The 22,291-nt window shown below is 38.8% G+C and overlaps 1 protein-coding gene across 4 annotated transcripts in view; it reads left to right on the top strand.

The window, feature by feature from the left end:
- DENND2C (DENN domain containing 2C) overlaps positions 1 to 22,291 on the top strand; it is an 84,505-nt gene that overhangs the window by 10,660 nt on the left and 51,554 nt on the right. The window lies entirely within an intron of this gene.

The following is a 22,291-nucleotide window of genomic DNA, read 5'->3' on the forward strand; positions in this document are numbered from 1 at the left end:
CTTTCTCAGTCTTTAGTCTCCTTACTTATAAGACACTGATGTGCCTCTTCCTTTTCTTTTTAGGACATTTTCCTCCCATGATAACCTGTGGTCCACATTATCCTGATCCTGTCAGCTCTCACTGGTCTTTTGCCCTGGGTTTGTCATTTCTGCTCATTTACAGTTTCTAATCATGTTTCATGTTCTCAAAAGTTTAGTTCCTAACCCTGCTTTTTGAAAACTCTCTGCTTAGGGAACCTGTAGATTCTTGCTTCTTTTTTCTACACTACGCCTATCTTAAACCTTCTCTACCCTGGGTTTTTCCCTCTCTCCCTTTACTCTCAGCAGATAATCTCACCTTTTATTTCAAAGGGAAAATAGCAGTCATCAGAGGGGAAAGTTCATCAGTGCACGGCCCTTCCACCTTCTACAAATATACCTGCATCCTTACCTTTCTTTCCTCATTCCCTTCTTTCCAGTGGGAGAGCTGTCCCTCTTCCTGTCAAATGCTAACCCTCGCAGCTCCAGTTGGGTGCCGCACCCTCTCTCCCTTTTGGGGTTTGCTCTCAGACCTTTGTTTCTTCTCTACTGACTTCTTTCCACCAGTGTTTAAACAAGCTTAATTCTTTTCTATCAAAAAAAAAAAAAAAAAAAAGGCTTTCCTGAACCCTATGTTCCTGGTTAGCTACTACTCTGTTGTCCACTTGCCTACCTGGGTAAACTCCTTGACAGGATTGTCTCCAGTTGCTGTTTCCATTCTTTTTTCCCAATACAATTCTCAGTTCACTGTGACCTCCCTTTAGCTTCCTCCATGCCACTGAACCTGCTCTTGCCCAGGTCCTAATGACTAATAGACATTCAAGTCTTTCCCTGATTTCACCTTTTCTTTTTAAACTTTTTTTTTTAAAACTTGTTTTATTTATTTATCTCAGAGAGAGAGAAGGAGAGAGGTGCACAAGTGTGAGGGAGTGGGGGTAGTGCAGAGGGAAAAGGAGAGAGAGAGAAAATCCTTAAGCAGACTCCCTGCTGAGCACGGAGCCTGATACAGGGGCTTAATCCTGGGACTCCGAGATCATGACCTGAGCTGAAACCGAGAGTCAGATGCTCAACCGGGTGAGCCACCAGGCATCCCTACCTTATTTGACCTTTTGATCGTGTATCTGTTGACCATTCTTTCCTGTTTGAAGGATTCTCTTCCTTTGGCTTCCATAATTCCACACACTCCTGGCATTTTCTCCCATCTTTTATCTACATTTATGACTGAAATTACCATCTATGACAGAAAAGGACTGATCTAGAATGTCTTCAAACTGACCTGTTTGGGATTAGTAATGTCTTTGGAATTTATAATGCTTAATTCCAACAGAGCATGATGATCTATAAAAGTCATTTTAAAAAATAAAGTATGGGGGCGCCTGGGTGGCTCAGTCGTTAAGCGTCTGTCTTCGGCTCAGGTCATGATCCCGGGGTCCTGGGATCGAGCCCCGGCATTGGCATCGGGCTCCCTGCTCTGCGGGAAGCCTGCTTCTCCCTCTCCCACTTCCCCCCTCCCCCCGCCACTTGTGTTCCCTCTCTCACTGTGTCTCTCTGTCAAATAAATAAATAAAATCTTAAAAAAAAAAAAAAAGTATGGTTCAATGGTGATAAAGGATGTGTGGCTTGGTATGGTAAGAAATAAATGAGTTTGTGAAGTTTATGTGGAAACCACAGCGAGATGCCACAGCATAACAGAATGGCTAAAATGGAGAAGACTAACAGTGTAAGGGCTGTGAGACTGAGGAGCGACTAGAACTCATAGACTGCTGGGGAGAGCATAAAGTGGTACACTCTTTTTGAAAAGTCTTTGGCAGTGTCTCAAAGTGAAGCATATGTCTATCCTATAACCCAGCAATTCTACTCCAAGATAATACCCAAGAGAAATAAGTGATTATGTGTCTTAAAGACATATAGAAGAATGTTTATAAGAGCTTTCCTCATAATTGTCAAAACCTGGAACAAATGAGCATGTCTATCAAAAGGAGAATAGATTAATAAATGCTAGGGTTTCCGTTAGATGGAATAATACTCAGCAATGAAAAGGGGGGAAAAGCTACTGCTGTATACAACAACATGAATGAATCATACAGACATGACTTTGCATGAAAGAAACCATATACAAAATAATACTACTGTATGATTTATGTTTAAATGAAATTCAAGAAAAGGCAAAACTGGGGCTCCTGGGTGGCTCAGTCAGTTAAGCATCTGCCTTCAGCTTGGGTCATGATCCCAGGGTCCTAGGTTCGAGCCCCGCATCGGGCTCCCTGCTCGGTGTAGAGTCTGCTTCTCCCTCTCCCTGCCCCGCCCCCAGCCCATGCTCTCCCTCTCTCGTTCGCTCACTCAAATAAATAAAATAAAATAAAAGGCAAAACTAATCCATGGATAGAAGAGTCAGATTGGTGATTCCCTCTGGGGGATGGTTACTGACTGGAAAGGGACATGAGGGAACCTGAGATATGCTGGGTGGTGGTTACACAAGTGGGTTCATCTGTAGAAGTTCTTTGAGCTGTACAGCTAGGATTAGTGGGCTTTGTGTGCTTTATATATGTTACACACAAAAAAATTACAGGTCTTTGACAACTCTTGGCACAAAATAAGTGCTTCAGAAATATTTACTGGGGTTCCTAGCTGGTTCAGTCAGTAGAGCATGGGTATCTTGGTCTCAGGATTGTGAGTTCAAGCCCCACAGTGGGCAAAGAGATTACTTAAAAACACAAGAGAAACACTTGTTACTGTTTTTCTATTTGTCAGAAATGCCTCTTAGTTCTGTTCAAAATTTTGGTAGATGCTTTCTCATCTATCAAATCTCATTTAATAATAAACTGCCTACAATTATATATAAATTTCCTGTGAGTGTGTTTGTATTTTATTTTCAAGTATTGATTTTTCTAATGGGACATAATATGGAGTGAAAGGTACATAGACTGGTGGCAGTCTCTGACACTCAACCATGTGACTCTGCACCTCTGTTTTCTGTCTGCAGATGAGGACAGAAATAACCTGCCTGCAGCAGAGATTTTTCTGCCTACTCTAATATCCATGCTCCAAAGAAACAGAACTCAATTTTTTAGCTGGGCACATTGCAGGATAAAAAGATGAATGGTTATATTTCCCAGCCTCCATTCATCTAATACTTGTAATTTAAATCCTGGTCAGTGAGCAATAAGCAAAATTGTTATATGGGACTTCGAGGAATGCTGCTTTAATAGAGCTGCCGTTTTTCCTTTCTATTTCCTGGAATGCGAATGTAATAACTGGAGCTCCAACAGCTAGTTTGAACCATGAAGTGATCGTGAAGATAGAATTTATGTGTTGACGATGGCATAGCAGAAACACTGGAGCCTGAGGACCTGGGGGCACCTTGGGATGCCTATTCTCTCTTAATTTAAGTGGCAGAGAAACAGACATCTCTTTGTTTAACAAATATTGGTTAAGCCACTGCTATTTTCAGGGTTTTTTTTAAATATTTTATTTATTTATTTGACAGAGAGAGAGATAGTGAGAGCAGGAACACAAGCAGGGGGAGTGGGAGAGGGAGAAGCAGGCTTCCTGCCAAGCAGAGAGCCTGATGTGGGACTCGATCCCAGGACCCTGGGATCATGATCTGAGCCGAAGGCAGACGCTTAACGACTGAGCCACCCAGGCGCCCTATTTTCAGTTTTTAAGTAATCTGTACCCAAACTTAATCTTAACTGATCTACTACCCCAGAGAGGTGCTCTGAAAATTAATTGAGATAAAGTGACTGAAGTGATTGGCACATAATAGTTACTTAATAAAGCTCAGCTACTGTTACTGCTATTTTAATTCCCAAATGCCTTATATGAAGTGGATGCTCAAGACATATTTGATGAATCTTCTAAAAAGTAAGTTACATTTTTTGATAACAAATGCTATACAAGTGATTTATATTTATTTTTAAAAATTAGAAAATACAGGGGTGCTTGGGTGGCTCAGTTGGTTAGGCTTCTGCCTTTGGCTTGGGTCATGATCCCAGGGTCCTGGGATCAAGTCCTGTGTCAGGCTCCTTGCTCAGTGGGGAGTCTGCTTCTCCCTCTGCCTGCCACTCCTCCTGCTTGTGCTCTCTCTCTTTCTCTCTCTGTCAAATAAATAAAATCTTTAAAATAAAATAATAAAAATAAAAATTAGAAAATACAGATTAACTAAAAGAAAACTCAACCATAGTTCTATTACTTAGAGATAAACACTGTTAATGTTTCAGTATATATTATATTTACTTTTAAACTTTATTTATTCATCTAGATTTTTGAATTAACTTAAACTGCACAGTCTCTTATAACATTTTTCTTTTTCTTAATAGATTTTGAACATGGTATAACTTAATAGTATTTCAGTATATGGATTTACCATAATACTGTACATTTAATGATAGTTCCCTATTGGAAATTTATTTTCAATTTTACAGTAATCTAAATCTACTCTTAGGGTGCCTAGCAGGCTCAGTCGGAAGAGCATCTGACTCTTGATCTCGGGGTTGTGAGTTCAAGCCCCACATTAGGTGTAGAGATTACCAAAAAAACGGAAAACCTTAAAAAAATTAAAAAGCCTACTCTTGTATACATATTTGTGAATTTATCCAGCTACTTCCCTAGGATAAATTATTGGGAGTGATATTTCTGCAATATCATGTGTGTTCATTTTTTTTTAAAAAAATTAGTATTTTATTTAATATAGAAAAATATAAAGAATACAACTTAAAAGATCCATTTTTCTACCACCCAGATAGATCCTGTTTTAACATTAAAAAACAAGAAAAATATATAATCCTGGTTTAAAGAAAAAAAGGTTCAAGCATTGTAAAAAGTTATAAAATAAAGAGTGAAAAAACTTGCTCCAGGGCCTTCTCACTGGTCCCATCATTGATGATTTCTTGCTTATCCACCACAATCCTATAAGCAGTGTCCATGAAATTTACTCTTTTAAAACATTGAGTCATGTTATTACAAAGACAATAAAAAAATTTCTTAAAGTATGGTCTGATTGTTTTTTGGTTTTTTTTTTTAAAGATTTTATTTATTTATTCATAAGAGACACAGAGAGAGGCAGAGGGAGAAGCAGGCTCCCCGCTGAGCAGGGAGCCCCATGTGGGGCTTGATCCCAAGACCCTGGGATCATGACCTGAGCGGAAGGCAGATGCTTAACCATCTGAGCCACCCAGGTGCCCAAGTATCGTCTGATTGTGTAAAACGTATCAAAGTGAAGATAATGAAACTTTTACTGACAGAACCAACCATATACTGAACTGAGAAAGTCCATATGATCATAAGATGATCACTTTCTAACCACCCCCTTCGTCCACTTGGGGGAAGAGAAGAGACCTCATCCATCCAGTCCATTTCAGAGAAGGAGGCTGAACAGAGGAGGAGTCAGTTGTGGTTAACATCCAATTCACATCATGGCAGGGGGTGTGGGGGTGTGTGTGTGTGTATGGGTATGTCTTATACGTATATGCCTAAGAGTCTAAAATTCTGTTAAAAGTCTATATAGAGATGGAATCATACTAGAGAAATTGTTTTCCCTGCTTTTATTTTGGACATTTTTCCATATCTGCACATAGCTCTCTCCCTCATTCTTTTTAATATTTGCATGGTCCAGGTATCCCCCATTTTTCGAAAGTTCACATTAGGCTGCTTCGTTTTTATGGGCAATCTACGTTAGTACCTGTTTTTGCTAACTGAAAGAAATCTGAAGGGGACGTTCACTTTTACAAAGAAAGGCAAAAAGTGAAAATAGCATTCAGCATTTGTTTTGCATCAAATTAAGCTGTTATATATGCAGCTCCTCCCACCCCCTGCACGCCCCCTTGCCACCACCCCCTCACCCACCCACCCCCACACAGCTAGAGTGTCTCTGCGGAGCTCCCTTGCCCTGGACCTACACTTAGTGTTTCAGCATCCAGCCACCATAGCTTTGATTTGCATCTGTGAGCATCTGTGCCTTTAGCTCAGTTTATTTTGTGCATCCATTAGCAAGATGTGTACTAAGGTATCAGAAAAGCCTAAGAGAGGTTATTTTTGGGGATCTGGGAAAGCTCAGACAATTTTCCATGTAATTAATGGTAATAGCTTCTTCACTTTACACCAGTTTGGGTTATGAAAGGTTTCCTAGAAATGCTCTACTTTCAGATGGGGGGAAACCTGTAGTCAGTCAAGGTGTTCTGTTTGAGTAGCTTGTCTGTTACACATTGGCATCCAGCTGACAGGCTGAAATTCAGCCTGAGTTTCACTCGTCAGTACTCTGTGCCAGTTTGCCCCGGCTCCTCACCCCGCCCTAGTTCTGACAATCCACCCAGACCACCCATCAGCTTGGCTACCCCCTCATTTTGCTCAGGCACTTACATCCTGTGCTGGGCTGCACCTCTGTAGGTCCTGCCCTCTTGACTTTGTTCAGGCCCTCCAGGCCACACTAGCTGCCCTCTTACACAGGTGCTGTCCTGTCGCCTGAAGCTCTGGTGCTCTGATCCCCTGCTCTGGTCTCTTATGGTTCCTGAGCATCAGGCATGGATGCCTGCCTTACTCTGTTCCACCTAGTGGCTTTAGGGCTGGATTGTTCAGGAAAGAGGAGGGGAGAGGTGCTAACTTTGATGCTTCTAAGTGATAATTGTTGGGCCTGAAGGTTAATATATTACAGATCTAATACTTCATGTGTTTAAATGGTAATTTGAGGAGTAGGAGACATGTTTAATAACTATGTGAGTGCAGTTTTACTTTCTGTTGTTTTTATATTGTCAAGCAAGAGAAAATATCCATTGAATGTATAATTTGGGGATTTGAAAACTTGAGAAATCGGCCTTCTGGCTTTTTGGCTTTAGAATAAGATTGAAAGTTACGTTCAGTGGATATGAATGTATGTTTTTAGGAGCGCTTGTTATGTCTATAGTTTTAAATCCTTCAAAAGTGCTTTTGTTTTTTTTTCATAACACTAAAAAAAGCAGGATGTGATTATATATATACTATAATTGCTATTATATAAAAATATGCTTATGAAAAAAGGCAGGGAGGAAATATACCAAAATATACCAGTGATTATGCTGGAGATGGTAGGCTTAGAGGTGTTTTCCCCTCATTTTCTCTATTTTTCAAAATTTCTAAAAAGTAGTAGTAGTAGTTTATGATATTTAAAACTTAAAAAAATTTTTTTTCTCTTTACTTTCTAGAATTTTTTTCAACCTTTGAACACGATAGGAAGTAAGAATTTTGCTCCTAAGAAGAGCTTAGCCAAGTTTGAGTTTGTGATTTAAAAACTATTTAAAAGCCACCTGCGTGGCTTAGTTGGTTAAGCGTCTGCCTTCGGCTCAGGTCATGATCCCTGGGTCCTGAGCCTGCTTCTCCCTCTCTCTCTGTACCTGAGCCTCCCCCACCCCCCATGCTCACGTTCTCTCTCTCTCCCTTGTGTGTGTGCTTACGCTCTCTATCTCAAATAAATAAAATCTTAAAATATAAATAAAAATAAAAACTATGTTACTTTAAAGTTATTTTGAAGCTATTTGTAAAGTTTAAAAGTTCTAATTTGGGACAGTTATTTCTTACTACAGAGGAGGTTTTAGAAAGGATAATTAGATGAAAAAAATTAAACTTCATTTACATATATGGGCAATTACTAACATTGCATTAATTTAATGAAATTGTGAAGTTTCATGTAATTCGAGTTACTTTTATATATAAGTTTCCACATTGTGGCATTTCCTAAAACTTCCTCTTCTGCTCAAACATTTAATTTGACTATTGTACCTAAACAGTCTTTTTAAAATTTAGCTATGAACCAGCACTTTTTATCCCCCCAGGCGGGAGTGGTTAGTCCCTGTGTCTCTCCTATTCTTGGTACAAGTTAAGCGCTTTGAGTGATTATCTTGAGCTTCCAGTCCCTTGGCTTGAGATAGGCAGGAAGTACCTCCTCTTTTTCCCTTAGGAGGAAAGGAAACATACACCCCTAATTTCTTTAAAGAAGTTCTTTATATTGTCCCTTGTAATCCTTACAATTAACTAATTATAATTCTTTTTACATAGTTGTGACAAGGGTAATGAACTGATGTTAGCAGGGCTGGTTTTGGCTGCCCCACTTTATAAGCCTTGCACTTCTCTTTAGAATGTGGAAGTATTTGATTCCTATTGTTTTGATCTTGGCCTTTGAGGCCCCTGCTGAAACCCCGAGAGGACAGGAAAAGTTGCATTTGACATCCTGTTATATTAGCTGTTATTATTGTTATGTCTACCCACAAACAAGTAATGAATACTGGTTAAATGCAGAAGCTTTGGAGTAAAGCAGAACTGTTTGTGTTACCTGGGTAACTAACCAAGTTCGGTCTCAGCTTCCTTCTCTACAAAAGGGAGGTAATAATAACTATCTGTCAGAGCTGTGAGAATTAAATGTAATAATGTCTGTAGGTACTAAGCACAATGCTTGGCACCAGGAGCACTTAATAAATGATGATGATTATCATTTAAAATATCACATTACTGGGCGCCTGGGTGGCTCAGTTGGTTAAGCGACTGCCTTCGGCTCAGGTCATGATCCTGGAGTCCCTGGATCGAGTCCCGCATCAGGCTCCCTGCTCGGCAGGGAGTCTGCTTCTCCCTCTCCCACTCCCCGTTTGTGTTCCCTCTCTCGCTGTGTCTTTCTCTGTCAAATAAATAAAATCTTTAAAAAAAAATAAAATAAAATAAAATATCACATTACTGTGCAAACAGACCTCTTCTGTGCCACCTGGATTTTTTTCTCTTTACCTTTTATTTGCTGAACATATTTGGGTAGTGGGAATTAGGTTCTGCTGTTGAGAAATATAAGAACTGACTTAGAGAGGACTGTTTGGACCTCAGTTATGCTGTTCCATGACATCAAATACTCTCCTGTTAACTTACAGCCTTCTTTATGGGACAGGAACAGTGGTGTGGATAACAAACGATATCATTAGCTGATTTGGAAGATATCTTATAAAACTTAGGGATTATATTTTGTGGGTTTTTTTCCAAAGTATCTTTCCAAATTTATTTTTCTAGGTAAATTTAGTTGAATGTCTTCAAAATGTATTTGGTAAAACATTATAGGGTAACTGCATTATAGTACCCTTTCATTTAGTATTATGTTTCAGTCCAAGGATGTGGTTCAACAATGTACTAATTAACAAATATGTTATAATAGGGGTTCTACTGTAAGAAAATTAGTTTGCATTCTTTTTTTTTTTTTTTTTTAAGATTTTATTTATTTATTTGACAGAGAGCACAAGTAGGCAGAGTGGTAGACAGAGGGAGAAGGAGAAGCAGGCTCCCTGCTCAGCAGGGAGCCCGATGCGGGGCTCGATCCCGGGACTCCAGGATCATGACCTGAGCCGAAGGCAGTCGCTTAACCGACTGAGCCACCCAGGCGCCCCTCCTTGATATTTAGACCGAGGAACACTTTTCCCAAATCCCATTCTTCTTTCCTTCTGCCTCTAGTGCACATCTCCCCTGCTCCCTGAGGCTTCTTTTGTGTTTCCCTGTCATTCGAGAAAGGCTAAGGACTGTGCAGATGTAAATGACCTCTGTAGGCATGTATTTCCCGCCTTTCAAAAAATAGTTCTTGGTGACTGGTTAACAATACTGTTGCTGAGAGAGTAGATCTTAAATGTTCTCGCTACAAAATAAAATAATAGTGGGGTGATGAATGTGTTAACTAACCTTATTATGGTAATCATTTCATAATATATACACTTATCAAGTCACATTGTACTTAAACTTACACAGTGTTTTATGTCAGTTATATCTCAATAAATCTTCAGAGGGAAAATGCTTCTTGCATCTTCTGAGTACTCCTCCAGAGTTTCAAAGGAAAGGGTTGCTTACATTTTATACTCCTAAAACTTTTGGCCACCTGGTTACTTTAGCCGACCCCTGAATTTTCTCAATTTACCTTTGTGAAGTGGTGAACATTAGAGTTAATGCACGTGTAAGTTGGAACATTTTACTCTGTACTCATGGTCTCCTGGGGTGCGCAAGATGAGACATTGTGAAGGAAAAAGAGCATTAGATTTGTTATTTACGTCAGTTTTCATCTAAAAAAAGCAAGAAATTAGGCTTCACTGAGTATTCACTGTACGGATTGATAACTGGTGCCTTCACGCCTGTCAGAGTTTATCTACGGGATTAATCCCAATGGGAAAAGTGGTCATTCCCCAACAAAAAAGAGTGGACGGTGACATCCTCACTTTGTGTTCCCTTTTAGCTGTTGCAACACGTAACCGTTTTTATGTGTGCAGCTTATATGTGTTTGAGTAGGTAGATTTACAGATTTTTTTTTTTTTTGGTGCTGAAACCCAGGATATTTACAAATTATATTTTATTTTATTTTTTAAGATTTTATTTCTTTATTTGACAGAGATTGAGAGCGTGCACAAGTGGGGGGAGCAGCAGGCAGAAGCAGAGGGAGAAGCAGGCTCCCTGCTGAGCAGGGAGCCCAATGCGGGGCTCCATCCCGGGACCCTGGGATCATGACCTGAGCCAAAGGCAGACACTTAACCGACTGAGCCACCCAGGCGCCCCTACAAATTATATTTTAAACTGTAGAATCATTATAATCCTTTGAAAAATAAGATGAGCAATGGCCTTGAAAATAATTGGTATCTTGTAGTAGTTTCTTAGTCTGTTAGAGAGAAGCATTTTTAAGAGTCATCAGAGTTAAAATAAGCCAAACAATTTTCCTTCACCAGTAGAAAAGTTCCAGAATTGTTGGTTTTCTGTAATGATAATTGGTTATCAACAGACAATTTTAAAAATATAAACACCTTCAGTATATCCCTTCAAAGCAAAAGTGATGTTTTAATAATGAATGAGAAATCTGTTGTTTTTCTGAAGAGTCTCATGATTTGGAGAGAGATTTTGGTATTTGGGAATGTTTTCATTGCCATTTGTTGTTGCCCAAAACAAAGGATATGTGTCATCTATAAAACTCTCTTACCTGCACACTTAGGACCCTTGGAAACAATTTTCTAGTCTGTTTTAAAATCTTTCAAGGTAGTTTCAGTGGATTTTTAATCAGTCTGTTAAAAATTTAAATAATGTAACCCTGACCAAGTAGTATGCAGATATAGTCCATAGACATTGGAGAAGATGGAAATATACTAGTCACATTTCAACAGACTTTTGCTTAATTGGTGAATGGAATTCACAGATGATTTTTTTTTATTCAGTCCATGAAGCTCTTCTTTCATTGGCTCTGTGTTATTGTGGTGAGTTATCTTTTTCAATTACTGTGGCCCTTTGTATTAGTCAGCACAGCTGCCATAAAAAAAGTACCACAGACTGAGTGGCTTGAACAACAGAATTTATTTTCTCATACTTTTGGAGGCTAGAAGTCTGAAATTCAGGTGTTGACAGGGTTGGTTTCTTCTGGGGCCTCTTCTTGGCTTCATAGTTGGTCGACTTTTTCTGTGTCTTTACGTGGCTTCTCTCTGTGTTTGTGTACAAATTTCCTTTTCTTTTTTTTTTTTAAGATTTTATTTATTTGAGAATGAGAGAGAGCATGAGCAGAGGGAGGGGCAGAGGGAGAAGCAGACTCCCTGCTGAGCAGGGAGCCCTACTTGGGGCTCCCAAGGATCATAACCTGAGCCAAAGGCAGATGCTTAACCCACTGAACCACCCACGTGCCCCACAAATTTCCTTTTCTTATAGAGATACTGGTCATAATGGATTAGGGTCCACTCTAGTGACCTTATTTTAACTTAATTACTTACTTTTTTAAAGATTCTGTCTCCAAATAGAGTCATATTCTGAGGTACTGGGGATTGGGACTTCAACACATGAATGGGTGGGGGGGGGGAACACAATTCAGCCCATAACACCCTTAGAACCAAGCATGAAATAAAGTGAATTTAGAACTATATTTTTGAATCACAGTTTCAAGAAAAGAATGTCATGAGGACATCTGGGTGGCGCAATCAGTTGGGCCTCTGACTCTTGATTTTGGCTTAGGTTGTAATCTTGTGGTCTTGGGTTTGAGCATTAGGGTCCCTGCTCAGCATGGAGTCTGCTTCAGATTCATTCCCTCTTCCTCTGCCTCTCCCCCTGTTCGCACTCTCTTTCTCTCTCAAATAAATAAATCTTTAAAAAAAAAAAAATCATGTTTAATCACATTGCTCTTACTTAGAATATTTATTATTTATAAGACTTGAGTGAGAGTGAGATGGTTGTTTTTTCCTCCATTTTTATATTTAATTCTTAACAAAGCCAATAAAATAAAATTTTAAAAAATATCTCATGCTTTAAAATTTTTCATTTTATAATATGCTTGATGTTATCATAATTGTTACATCTGTAATTTTTAAGTACACATAAATTAATATTCTTTCATAGGAGTTTCAAATCAGAGTCTGGAGACCTCTGACTTAGATATGTCCCTTATCAAAATGTCTTTTTATCTTGAAGGTAGTATGTTATGTGCTAATAAGAACAAGATTTCGAGTTCAAATTCTGGTTTTTCCACTTAATTGTGTAGTGTATATGACCTTAAAAATTATCTAACCCTGCTAAGCCTCAGTTGCCTCACCGAGAAAATGAAAATATCTTCCTCCAGAGATTGTTGTGAGGATTAAATGAGATGATGCATGTAGCGCCTGGCAAATAGTATTTATTTCTCCTTAAAGTATTCTAAGATGTTTTCCCCTCCTACAAATGGAGCACCTTTAAATCATTAGAAACACTTAAAGTAATAGGCATTGCTAATTGTCATAAACCTTTCTTTCCTCTTTATACATTTTTATATTCAGGATTTATTCATTCAGCAAGTATTTATTGGGGAATTATTGTGTGGTGCATAGTCTTCTAGGTGCTGGGAATATAGTAGTGAAAAATCTTTGTTCCAACAGGGGAGACAAATAAGTAAACAAACAATGGAATTTCAGGTAAATGATAAGCTCTATGGAGAAAATATAGCAGAGTGAAGGCATAGAGAAATATGTGGAGAAAGAAGCCTTATTTTATTTTATTTTATTTTTATTTTTTTAAAGATTACTTATTTAGAGAGAGAGAGAGAGCACACATGAGCAGGAGGAGGGGCAGAGGGAGTGGGAGAGAGAGAATCTGAAGCAGACTCCATGCTGAGCATCTAGCCTGATGAGGGACTTGATCTCATAGCCCTGAGAGCATGACCTGAGCCGAAGGCAGACGCTTAACCGACTGCGCCACCCAGGCACCCCAAGAAGCCTTATTTTAGATAAGATGGACAGGAAAGGTGAATATTTAAAGATTTTATTATTTATTTGACAGAGAGAGACACAGCGAGAGAGGGAACACAAGCAGGGGGAGTGAGAGAGGGAGAAGCAGGCTTCCCGCCGAGCAGGGAGCCCGATGCGGGGCTCAATCCCAGGACCCCGGGATCATGACCTGAGCCGAAGGCAGATGCTTAACGACTGAGCCACCCAGGCGCCCCCAGGAAAGGTGAATATTGAGTAGAAATAAAAAAAACAAGAGTGAGAGAAATGATGGTGGCATCGATTAGTGTGGTAGCAGTGAAGATGGTAAGTGGTCAGAGTTAGAGATATGTTTTGAAGGTGGAATTACTATTTATCTAGTCAGCTCAGGCTGCTATAACAAAACTATCATAGACTGGGTGGCTTAACAAAAATTTATCTCTCACGGTTCTAGAGGCTGGGAAGTCCAAGATCAAGGTACCATCCAATTTGGTTCCTGGTGAGGGCCCTCTTCCTGGTTTGCAGATGGCCATCTTCTATTGTATTCTCCCATGATGGAGCGAGAGCTCTTATGTCTCTTCTTATAAAGGCACTAGTCCCATTCATGAGTACTCCATGCTCATGAGTCCCAAAGGCCTCACCTCCAATACCATCACATTAAGGATCGTGGCTTCAACATAGGAATTTGGGGGGGGGGGGGACACAGGCATTCAGCGCATAACATTGGGTTAGTTATGAGGATAGCTCCTAGGGTCACACGGCTTTGTTAAATAAAGTCTCCAGCACCCATCAGAATCAGTGAACAGCAAAGAAGAATCGTAGTCTTTTGGATGTTTTTTAAATAATGTGGATAACCAACCATGTAACACAATCACGATATTAGCATTATTCTAGTTCTTTGGCTTGTGCCTCAAAATTCTGAATATAATCTGAAAGAAGTCATGATAGTCAACTATCATTTTTCATTCTTTCATTAAAAAAAAAAAACAACTCAGAAAGTTCCCATGACAGATGTTCTTAAGAAAATTGTAGAACTGGTAAAGAATTCAGTTTATATTTTGAAGAATCCTATTGCTTGCTTTGCAATTAGGCACAGTAACTGCTGAGAAATTTATCTTGTCTATTATTAGTAGTATTAGGGCTTTTTTTTAAAGTTTCTTTGCTATTTTGGGAATCATTTTTAGTTACCTATAAGGCTGTTTCCTCTGATAGAAGTGAGATAAAAGGCCGGTATCCTGTATGTGCTTGCTTTGAAGATTTGTTATTCAAGGAACAGTTAACAAGATGGTAACAGTCTGAAAGGTAGAAGCCAGTTTGACATTTATTTTTTTTCTCTTTTGCTTTGAAATATTTTGAGCAAATTCAATAAAATTTTATGCAAGATTTATTTCTGTGGGCTTTAATAAAAATTTATCTAGAGGCGGGGCACCTGGGTGGCTAAGTCGGTTGAGCGTCCAACTCTTGGTTTTGGCTCAGGTCATGATCTCAGGGTCATGAGATTGGGCCCCGTGTCAGGCTTTTCCACACTCAGCAGGGAGTCTGCTTGAGATTCTCTCTCTAAAACAAATAGATAAATCTTAAAAAAATTCATCCAGATTATATATCCAGATAATAAAATACTAATAATACTATATTAGTATTTTATTAATTATACCTACTAGAAAATTCCAAAACGCATATAATGTGAGCAGTTCAAATTCCTACCCATCTTCCTGAGCAGATTTCATTACATCCGATATTTCTTTTTTTTTTTTAAGATTTTATTTACGTATTTGAAAGAGAGAGCCCACAAGTGGGGGAGTATGGTGGGGAGGGACAGAGGGAGAATGAGAAGCAGACTCCTGCAGAGCAGGGAGCCTGACGTGGGGCTGGATCCCAGGACCCCAAGATCCCAACCCGAGCCGAAGGCAGATGCTTAACCAACTGAGCCACCCAGGCGCCCCTGCATCCAATATTTCTATAATACATGTCTTAGCATCCTCTGCTATAGCAAGTAGGGGAGTTACATTTTGAGATTTAGGTTCACTTTAGGGCTTTCAAGACAGCATTGCCAAGACATTTATTCCTCTCTGGTTATCAGTGTTACCTCTCTTCATTTTCACCCTTAAGTTTCCTCTTTTTCTAAGTATCCCCAGCAAGAATGTCTCCAGAACATTAAGATTCTTGAGGTCATGGAAAATGTATACAGAAGTATTTGTTGTAAGAGGAATTTAACATTGGGAAAGGTTTACAGAATACTAACAGGTGTAATGGGAGCACTCAGAAGTGATTAACTCCGGGTCAAGGTCTAAGGAAGATTTCACAGCAAAACTTTGAATGGGTCTTGAAAGTACAATGTGTGTTCAGGAAATAATTAATAGCTATCATTTTCTGTTAAGTAGGCTCCACCCCCAGCGTGGAGCCCAGTGCAGCGGGGCTTGAACTCACGACCCTGAGATCAAGACCTGAGCTGAGATCAAGAGTCAGACCCTTAACTGACTGAGCCACCCAGGTGCGCCGATAGCTATCATTTGTTGAGCAGTTACTGTATGCCAGGAATTGTCTTAAATGTTTTTTTTTTTTTTACATCATTTCATATTTAATCCTTACAACAACCTTATAGAATGAATATCTGTGTCTTTTATGGCAGAGAGTACCAAGACCCATATCAGTTATACTTAACCTCTTTGTGCCTCTTTCCTCATCTGCAAAATGAGGATAATGACAGTATTTATACCTGATGGGTTGTTACAAGAATGAGATGAGTTAATATTGGTGAAGTGAGTAGAATTATGCCTGGTTCATAGTAAGTGCTTGGTAAGTGTTGTCTATAATATTGTGATCATTCTGTAGATAAGGAAGCAAGCTTAGAAGGATTAAGTAATTTGACTGAGGTTACACAGCCAAGAACCAAGTCTGGTGGTATCTGAACTCTGTAACTCCAATATTCTAGCTCTTAACCACTGATAGATGCAAATTATTTGATGTTCTTGGAATGTAGCATATAAGCAAGGGAGATGGCAGGAAGCAAGCTAGAATCAGAGGGTGAAAGATCTTATATATCACGTTAAGGAGTATGGACTTTATCTTGTCTCTGGACACCATGAAATATTTACTTGTTTACTTTTATCATTTAAACCAAAAACTATTCGAGTAGCAAATTTATTGACCATATTTTGTGTATGCCCTATAAAAGCACACGTATGTGTACATATGACATTTTTAAAAAGCTTTAAAACTTCATGATTGGCTTATCCCAGCTTTTTCCCATTAATTTTTGTTGGCCATGTGTTTGTTTTGCCATTTTGTTAGCATTGACTAACACCACAAACAGTAGTAAGGGTCAAATGTTTAAGATATGTTTGTGGAGGAAAAAACTTAATATTGAGTAAATTATATCTACTAATGTAACTTATTTCTGCAAACTAGTGTGTGGGAGTATTATTCAATTTTTATATAAGATCTTGGTTCAGTTCTTGGAAATCTGTTGTTCTTTGGGAGCATGTTTTGATAACCACTTTGGTAGATTATGGAATGCCAAAAACCACCGAAGGTTTTAACTGGTTTGTGATTTGATCATATCTAAGTTTTAGAAATATCACTTCGTCAACGGTACTGGAAGGGAGTTGATATTAGAGGCAGGTAGGCCATAGAGGAGGCTGTATTATGGTAGTTCTAGGAGAAGAATGATAAGTACATAAGTTGAGGTTGTTGTAATAGGGATAGAAATAAAGAGACAGACATTCAGGAAGTTAGATTGGTGAGGATGTGTACTGACACTTATATACATATAATATTTAAAGAAGTTATGACAGTAACATCATAATGATTCTTGGACACTTACCTTGTACAGGAGACATATTATATATTATTTCATTTGATCCTTCTAATAACTCTACTGGTGTGTGTTATTCCCTTGTTATGGAGTAAGGCTTGGATTTGTTAAGAGTATAAGGCCCACCACCAAGTAAGTTGCAGATTTGAATCCAGGTGTCCGGCCCCAAAGCCTGCACTCTTTGTTTGTATCTTGTACCGTGATGCCTCCCATATAAATACTATGATCTCTACCTAGGTTTTATAACATGCCTTTTTAAAAAAAGATTTTATTTATTTGAGATAGAGAGAGTGAGAGAGAGCAAGAGAGAGAGCACGAGTGGGGGAAGGGGCAGAGGGAGAGGGAGAAACAAGCTCCCTGCTGATCAGGGAACCTGACATGAGGCTCCATCCCAGGACCTGGGATCATGACCTGAGCTGAAGGCAGACACTTAACCAACTGAGGCTCCCCTAAACATTCCTTTTCTTTGGTTTGTTTCATTGACGCTGAGTTAAAGGTGATTTATTCTCTTCACCTAGGAATAGCTTTCTTACATTCAGAGAATCTTCTTATCTCTTCCCTCACTCCAAAAAAAGAAATTTAAAAAACATTTTCATTAAAGAAGCCAAATATAAAAGGAGCACATTTTCTCTCCAGAATCTTTCTTTGCATTCTTAATCTAATAATAGCAATCAGTAAGCAGTACATTGAATTATAGCACATAGGCCCAGAAACTGGCTTTAATAAAAAACCAAAGGCTGTTTGTTATTAAAATATCTGGATGTATTTTATTCTTCTCTAACAGCAGTTGCCTATTGTGATATTTTATGCTTTGTGTATTTTCCAGGGACATACTTTGTTCTGTGTTGATATGTAAAAGCCTTATGTTTCTGAACTGTTTCAGTGCCTGAAATTCAGTTAGCAGTAGACAGTTTTCTTTAGATTTTTGTGTCCTAATATCCTTTCTCTAAACTCTTTGCCTTGCATTGAAGTGGACTCCAATGGCTATAGACAGACTTTCCAAATTTTTTGACCACACCTCACCATAATAAATACATGTACAATCCATCACACACACACACACACACACACACACACACCTCTGAAACAAACCTTCTGAAGCAATACTTAACCCTTACCTTCATGCAGTGTATTCTGATTTATACTATTGTTCACTATTCTATTTCATTAAAAGCATTTTAAGACTTCCTCTTCCAGTTAGGATGTAGAAGAACTTGAAAAACATTTGTTCCCATAGTAACAAGAAAATCCTGGACAAAATAAAAATCACATATTTCTCTGAGGCTAGTGAATAGTAGTGGATGCAAGGAAATTTTGATGAACTGAATTCCAGAGTGAATTCCTTTCTAAGTGAACAAAGAGCCATAACAACTTTCATACCTGAGGACAAGCATATAGTCTGGATACAGGTAGCCCTGCATAGATGGTGAGGCTTCCCAGAGAAAAGGGAAAATCTGCCAAGTCTTAGTTCACAGTATGGACTGTTAGAATTGGAGTGTGGTGCTTGCTTCAGCAGCACACATACTAAAATTGGAATTGGAGTGCAGATTGGAATCTGGAAGAATCCCAAATGCAAAAACAAGCTACTTGGCCCAATAATTATCTGCTATTCCAGTTTTTACTAAGACAGCATCATTGCAGGGGGTATGGGAGGCACAAAGAAGTTTTATAGTCCCACATATTTGTGCAGTGATATCCTGCCAGGGTTGAATCCAGGGTTGAACCAAAAATAATTGAAACCGTAGCCATCTTTTTTCCAGCTCAAATATTGACAATATTTAAAAGGTAGCAGCAGCTCAGGAGGTTAGAGGTTGGGCTAATCCCAGGTGAATTCCCTGAAATAAGACCTGCTACCCAGCTTCAGCTCAACTTGACTCTAGGAGGAATCTGAATGATCAGCCCCTCAATCTAATGACCAGAGAGAGGAATGTTTATAATCTCAGAAATATATAAAGCAAAACAAACACAAAATATATCTTTTCCTCTACTGTTCTTTTATAGGCAGTGCCAAGAATATGATTAAAAATTACAAGGCACTAGGGGTGCCTGGCTGGCTCAGTGGGAAGAGCATGAGACTCTTGATCTCGGGTTTATGAGTTTGACTCCACAGTGGGGGCAGAGATTACTTAAATACATACATATATACATACATACATTAAAATTACAAGGCACTAGAAGAAATAGAAAATGTGAACCATAATGAAGAGAAAAAAAGAGTCAATAAGGGAAACCTAAAGATGACACAATTGTTGGCATTAGCCAACAAGGACTTTAAGATTATTATGAATATATTAAATAATATACAGGGAAAAATATATAATGGGTGAAGAGATGGAATATTTCAGAAGAGGAATGGAAATGTTAGAAGAACCAGATAGAAAATTTGAAGCTGGGCGCCTGGGTGGCTCAGTCGTTAAGCGTCTGCCTTCGGCTCAGGTCATGATCCCAGGGTCCTGGGATCGAGTCCCACATCGGGCTCCCTGCTCGGCAGGAAGCCTGCTTCTCCCTCTCCCACTCCCCCTGCTTGTGTTCCTGCTCTCGCTATCTCTCTCTCTGTCAAATAAATAAATAAAAATCTTTAAAAAAAAAAAAAAAAAAAAAAAAAAGAAAATTTGAAGCTAAAAAGTACAATATCTGAAATAATTATTAGATGGACTTAAAATCAGATTGGACTTTGCTCTGTAGAATGTTTAGTGAACTTGAAAACAGGTCAAAAAAATAAATGAACAGAGCACAAGTAACCTGTGGAATAATATTAAATCATCTAACATATGTGTAATTAGAGTCTCAAAAGGAGAAGAGAAAGAAGGGGGCTTGAACTCATAATCCTGAGATCAAGAGCTGGATGCTCTACCGACTGAGCTGGCCAGGTGCCCCAGGATATAACTTCATACAATAAAATGCACCCATTTTAAGTATATGGTCAATTAGTTTTGATAAATGTATACACCTTTGTAACTGCCATCCCAATCAAGATTATAATATTTTCATCACCCCAAAAAGTTCCCTTATACTCTTTTGTTTTTATTTTTATTTTTATTTTTTAAAGATTTTATTTATTTATTTGAGAGAGAGAGAGTGAGAGACAGAGAGCATGAGAGGGAGGAGGGTCAGAGGGAGAAGCAGACTCCCCGCCAAGCAGGGAGCCCGATGCGGGACTCGATCCTGGGACTCCAGGATCATGACTTGAGCCGAAGGCAGTCGCTTAACCAACTGAGCCACCCAGGCACCCCTATTTTTATTTTTTTATTTTTAAAATTTATTTATTTATTTATTTATTTATTGACAGAGAGAGAGACAGCAAGAGAGGGAACACAAGCAGGGGGAGTGGGAGAGGGAGAAACAGGCTTCCCGCCGAGCAGGGAGCCCGATGCGGGGCTCGATCCCAGGAACCTGGGATCATGACCTGAGCCGAAGGCAGACTCGTAACGACTGAGCCACCCAGGTGCCCCTACTCTTTTGTTTTTAGTTCTCACCCTCCTGGCCCTAGACAGGGCTTTCTGTAATGCTTTCTTTCATTATAGATTAATTTTGGCTGTTCTTGAATTTCATATAAATGGAATCATACTGTATGTACTTTTTTGTTCTGCATGTTTTTGGGAGATGTCCACGTTGTGCATATTGTTGGTTTTGTTCCTTTTTATTGCTGGGGAATATCCTATTGTATGAATATATTACATTTTGTTTATGTATTCACTTGTCCATTGCCTTTTGGTTGTTTCTAGTTTGGGCTATTCTGAATAAAGAGGCTGTGAATATATTCATGTAGAAGTATGTATGTAAACATAACATTTTTCCTCCACATGAAATACCTACAAGTGAAATTACAACTTCATATGGCAATCATATGTTTAATTTTATAGGAAACTGCCAAACTGTTTTCCAAAGTGGTTGTACCATATTACAGTAGTAGTGTTTGAAAGTTCCAGGTACTCTGATACTTAGCATTCATTTTTTACATTATAACCATTCTAGTGGGTCTGTAGTGGTATCTTGGGTTTTAATTTGCATGTCTTTAATGACTAATGATAGTGTACCTCTTTTCAGCTGCTTTATTGTACTTACTGGCTACTCATAAAATCTTTTGTAAAATGTCTATTCACATCTGATGCATATTTTCATTCTGTTGTTAGCCTTATCATTCATTTGTAATAGTTCCTTATATGTTATGGATTTAAGTGCTTGTTAAATATATATATTTTGAATATTCATTCTCTCCCTGTCTGTGGCTTGCTGTTTCATTTTTAAAACATCTTTAGAAGAGCACAAGATCTGGGGCGCCTGAGTGGCTCAGTCGTTAAGTGTCTGCCTTCGCTCAGGTTGTGATCCCAGAGTCCTGGGATCGAGCCCTACATCGGGCTCCTTGCTCTGTGGGAAGCCTGCTTCTCCCTCTCCCACTCCCCCTGCTTGTGTTTCTGCTCTCGTTATCTCTCTCTCTGTCAAATAAATAAATAAAATATTTTAAAAAAAGAGCACAAGATCTTAATTTTGATGAAGTCCAGTTTATCAATTTCCTTTTTTTTTTTTTATTTGAGAGAGAGAGAGTGAGAGAGAGAGCGCAAGAGGGGGTAGGGTTAGAGGGAGAAGCAGACTCCCCGCTGAGCAGGGAGCCTGATGTGGGACTCGATCCCGGGACTCCGGGATCATGACCTGAGCCGAAGGCAGTCGCTTAACCAACTGAGCCACCCAGGCGCCCCACTGAGCCACCCAGGTGCCCCAGTTTATCGATTTCTTGCCTCTAGGGGTTAGTGCTTTTTGTGTCCTAAGAAATCTTTTCCTTCCCTAAAGATTTTTTTGTCTATTTTTTTCTTCTAGGAGGTTTATAGTTTTATCTGTTAGGTTTAGGCTTATGATATATTTCAAGTTAACTTTTGTAAATGGTGTGGGTAAAAGTCAAGGTTAATTTTTTTCCCTGTAGATATCCATTTGTTCCAAAGCCATCTATTGAAAAGATTATTTTTTTTCCCCCAACTTTGTGGGAATCAATTGACTATATAAGTGTGGGTCTATTTCTAGACTCTGTACTGTTCTATTGATCCATTTGTTTCTGCTTTCACTAATCCACATTGTCTTGATTACTGTAGCTTTATAGTGTCTTGAAATCAGTAGTATATGTTCTTCAACTTTCTTACTTTTGAAAAAGTTTTAGGCTATTCCAGGTCCTTTGCATTTCCATATAAATTTGAGAATCAGCTTGTCAATTTCTGCAACAAAGCCTGCCGTGATTTTGATTAGGTCTGTATTGAATCTACAGATCAATTTTGAGAGAATTTGATGTCTT

The sequence above is a fragment of the Mirounga angustirostris genome, unplaced genomic scaffold (genome assembly GCF_029215605.1).
Source record: "Mirounga angustirostris isolate CCGP_5_RB_7025 unplaced genomic scaffold, mMirAng1.0.hap1 SCAF_4, whole genome shotgun sequence".
Classification (NCBI taxonomy): Eukaryota; Metazoa; Chordata; class Mammalia; order Carnivora; family Phocidae; genus Mirounga; species Mirounga angustirostris.